Raw genomic sequence first — 4,937 nt, forward strand, 5'->3', positions numbered from 1 at the left:
GATGAGATTGGGTGAGGACATAGCCAAACCACATTACTGAGTTTAGCAACCACCACAGCATATAACATCAACACACAAGAATCAATTGTATTTCTATATACTAACAATAAATATTTGGAAGCCAAAATTTAAAACACAATACTACTTACAATTGCTGTAAAGATAATGAAATAACTATAAGCACAATAAAAGACATGCAGGATTTGTATACTGAGTTACACAATGCTTATGAAAGAAATTATAGATGACCTAAATAAGTGACAGGACATACTATCCTCATGGAATGGAACACTTAATAAAGATGTCAATTCCCTTGGAAATGAGCTATAGATTTAATGTAATTCCCATCAACATCCAAGCAAGATTTTTTTGTAAATGTAGATGAACTTCTCTAAAATTTATATGGACAAACACAAAACCCAGAATAGTTAAAACAATCTTGGAAAAGAAGAAATTGTTTGTTAGTTTCCTGTGACTGATATAACAAGTTAACACAAACTTGGTGACTTAAAACAATGCACATTTATTGTCTTACAGTTCTTGAGGTCAGAAGTCCAAATCTGTTTCACTGGACTAAAGTCCAGGTGTGACAGCAAGGGTTCCTTCTGGAGGCCCCAGGGGAGAATCTTTTTCATGCTTTTTCCAGCTTCTAGATGCTGCTGGCCTCGCTGGCTCATGGGTGCATTACTTCAATTCTGCTTTCATAGTCATACTGCCTTCTCTTCTGCAGTAAAATCTTTCTTTGCCTCCTTTGTATACAGACACATATAATTCACTTAGGGCCCACACAGATAAGAAAAAATAATTGTCCCATCTCTCAAGATCCTTAATCCCCTCTGCAAAGTCACTTTTCCTATATAGTTGATGCTTGAACAATGTGGGGACTAGTGGTGCTGGCACCCTGCACAATAGAAAATCTGCATATAATATTTTTAAATTATTTCAAAACTTTTTGGAGAACAGGTGATGTTTGGTTAAATGGATAAATTCTTTAGTGATGACTTCTGAGATTTCGGTGCAGCCATCACTCAAGCAGTGTACATTGTACTGCTACACTTTTATCCCTCACCCCCTGCCACACTTTCCTTTGAGTCCCCAAAGTCCATTGTATCATTCTTTTTTTTTTTTTCTTCAAGTTTTAATCAAAGCTTGTATACAAGATTCCTTTATTCCTGCATCTTCTCAATTGTTTCTTCCTTGTATTTGCCCTTTCCTGTCCTACTTGGCGAGGTTTGGCTTTCCGTTCAAGGAGCTTTTTGCGGTCTTTGTCCAGTTGTAGCCTAGTGATAAGCACCTTGCTGGGGTGAATGCCTACGTGGACAGTTGTGCCATTAGCTTTTTCCCGCTGCACCCGTTCAATGTAGATTACGTATTTCTTCCTGTAAACCTGGACTACTTAGGCAATCTACTGACCTTTATAGTGTCCTCGTGCAAACTGAACTTCATCATCCTTTCGGATGGGCATGGATCACACGTTGTACTTCTGTCTCAGCTCTTTGGAAAGAGGAGAGGACATAATCTTCCTGCGGATGTGGGAAGGTGCATTGAAATGCCTTTTGCGATTCTTGCTTCGGTCGAAGTCACAAAGGGATTGAACTTCATTTTGGCAGCTGCCACTTAGTTGATGACCGCCCATTGTATCATTCTTATGCCTTTGCATCCTCATAGCTTAGCTCCCACTTATGAGTGAGAACATACAATGTTTGGTTTTCCATTCCTGAATTACTTCACTTGGAATAATGGTCTCCAATTTCATCCAGATTGTTGCAAATGCCATTATTTCTTTCCTTTTTATGGCTGAGTAGCATTCCATGGTATATATGTACTACCTTTTCTTTATTCACTTGTTGATTGATGGGCATTTGTGCTGGTTCCGTATTTTTGCAATTGTTAATTGTGCTGCTACAAACGTGTGTATGAGTGTCTTTTCCATATAATGATTCATTTTCCTCTGAGTAGATACCCAGTAATGGGATTGCTGGTTCAAATGCTAGATCTACTTTTAGTTCTTTAAAAAATCTTCACACTATTTTCCCCAGTGGTTATACTAGTTTACATTCCCACTAGCAGTGTAAAATCATTCCCTTTTCACCACATCCATGCCAACATCTATTATTTGTTGATTTTTAAATTATAGCCATTCTTGCAGGAGTAAGGAGGTATTGCATTGTGGTTTTGATTTGCATTTGCCTGATTTTCAGTGATGTTGAGCTTTTTTTTTTATGTGTTTGTTGACTATTTGTATATCTTCCTTTGAGAATTGTCTATTCATGTCACTTTTTGATAAGACTGCTTGTTTTTTTCTTGCTGCTTTGAGTTTCTTGTAAACTCTGCATATTAGTCCTTTGTCAGGAGCATAGTTTGTAAAGATTTTCTCCTACTCTGTGGGTTGTTTGTTTACTCTGCTGCTTATTTCTTTTACTATGCAGAAGCTTTTAAATTTAATTAAGTTTCATCTATTTATTTTTGTTTTGTTGCATTTGCTTTTGGGTTCTTGGTCAGGAAATATTTGCCTAAGCTAATGTCTAGAATTTTCCAATGTCTAGGTTTTTCCAGTGTTATCTTCTATAATTTTTATGGTTTCAGGTCTTAGATTTAAGTCTTTGATCTATCTTGAGTTGATTTTTTTACAAGGTGAGAGATGATTATGTAGTTTCATCCTTCTACATGTGGCTTACCAATGATTTGAGCACTATTTGTTGAGTAAGATGTCCTTTCCTCACTTTATGTTTTTGTTGGCTTTGTTCAAGATCAGTTGGCTGTATTTGGCTTGATTTCTGGGTTCTGTATATTGTTCCATTGGTCTATGTGCCTGTTTTTATACGAGTACCATGCTGTTTTGGTGGCTATGGCCTTATAGTATAGTTTGAAGTCAGGTAATGTGATGCCTTCAGATTTGTTCTTTTGGCTTAACCTTGCTTTGGCTATGTGGGCTCTTTTTTGGTTTCATATAATTTTTAGAATTTTTTTTTCTAGTTCTGTGAAGAATGATAGTGGTATTTTAATGGGAATTGCATTGAATCTGTAGATTGCTTTTGGCAGTGTGATCATGTTCACAATGTTTATTCTACTTATTCATGAGCGTGGGATGTAATTCCATTTGTTTGTGTTATCTACAATTTCTTTCAGCAGTGCTTTGTAGTTTCCTTATAGTGCCCTTTCAGGGATTCAGGGATGGTTTAACATACAAAGTCAGTAAATGTGATACACCCCATAAGCAGAATTAAAAACAAAAATCACATGATTATTTCAATAGATGTAGAGAAAGCACATTGAAAAAAATCCAGCATCCACTTATGACTAAAACCCTCAGCAAAATTGAAACAGAAGGAATATACCTTAAGGTAATAAAAGCCATCTGTGACGAAACCCAGCCAGCGTTATACTAAATGGAGAAAATTGAAAGCATTCTCCCTGAGAACTGGAACAAGACAAGGATGCCCACTCTCACTACTTCTATTAAATGTAGTTCTGGAAGTCCTAGCCAGAGCAATCAGACAAGAGAAAGAAAGAAAGGGGATCCAAGTCAGTAAGGAGGAAGTCAGACTGTCACTGTCCACAAATGACCTGATTGTGTGTCTTTAGAAAGCCCTAAAGACTCATCCAAAAACCTCCTAGAACTGATAAATGAATTCAGCAAAGTTTCAGGATACAAAATTAATATACACAAATCAGTAGCCCTGCTATACACCAACAGCAACCAAGCTGAAAATTAAATCAAATAATCAACTTCTTTTATAATGGCTGCAAAAATAAATAAACAAAAGAAAATACTTAGGAATATACCTGCATATAACTTTTGACTCCCCCCAAACTTAACTACTAATAGCTTACCGTTGATGAAAGCCTTGCTGATAACATGAATAGTTGATTAAGACATATTTTGTAGGTTTTTACATATTTTGTTCTTACAATAAACTAGCACAAAAAGAAAATGTCATCAAGAAAATCATTAAAAAGAGAAAATATATTCACTGTTAATTAAGTGGAAGTAGATCAACATAAAGGTCTTCATCCTCATTATCTTCACATTAAGTAGGCTGAGGAGGAAGAAAAGGAAGATTTGGACTTGCTGTCTCAGGGGAAGAAAAGGGGAAGCGGCACTTGCTGTCGCAGGGTTGGCAGAGGTGGAAAAAGAAGAGGAGATGGAAGGCGAGGCAAGAGGCAGGAGAAGCAGGCGCAGTCAGTGTAACTTTGTAGAAATAGAATGTAATTTCTTTCTGACTTTTTTGCTTTATCATTTCTCTAGTCATTTTGCAGAAATAGAACATAATTTTTTCCTGACTTTTTTGCTTTTTCATTTCTCTAGGATGTTTCTATAATACCTATCCTTCCACCATTTGGTTTCGTTTTAATGCCCATTAGAAGGGTCTATGTCACCAAAAAAAAGTATCAAAAGAGGTCCTGAATAGTAAGAACTGTTTTGGCAGGTTGTCTAATATCGGTTTGTTTTCTGGCCCTGCTTCTTCTACATCTTCTTCTTCATAATCTGGAACTAGTTCAGAAGTATTCCTCGAGTCATCATCTGTTAATTCCTCTGGTGTGGTGTCTATTAGCTCTTGAATGTCCCCAAGATCCATATCTTGAAATTCTTCATCCTCTACTTTTTTAACCATATCCAAAGTCTGTTTTACAATTTCCTTGACTGGCTCTGTTGTAAATCCTGTGAAGGACTGCCTTTGTTGCCCAGGCCTTCTTGCTGTACAACCAAAAAAAAACCTGGCAACTGGTATTTATATTTTGCTTTCAAGTCTTGGGGGTTAGCAGCTTTATAGAGAAGGGCAGTCATTATCATAAACCCAACTGCATTTGCACAAAATCTTAGCGTTAGCTCATCCCCTCCTGTGAAAAGTCCTGACCTTCACTTCTTTTTCTTACTAATAAATGTCCTCTGTAGCATTTTTTTTTCCTGCAGAATACAACACTTCTGTCTACAT

At 36.7% G+C, this 4,937-nt stretch overlaps 1 pseudogene; it reads right to left on the bottom strand.

Moving 5' to 3' along the window:
* Positions 1–1,136: 1,136 nt before the first annotated feature.
* Positions 1,137–1,602, bottom strand: LOC101046050 (large ribosomal subunit protein uL24-like; annotated as a pseudogene).
* Positions 1,603–4,937: the final 3,335 nt, after the last annotated feature.

Source organism: Saimiri boliviensis, chromosome 11 (genome assembly GCF_048565385.1).
Source record: "Saimiri boliviensis isolate mSaiBol1 chromosome 11, mSaiBol1.pri, whole genome shotgun sequence".
Classification (NCBI taxonomy): domain Eukaryota; kingdom Metazoa; phylum Chordata; class Mammalia; order Primates; family Cebidae; genus Saimiri; species Saimiri boliviensis.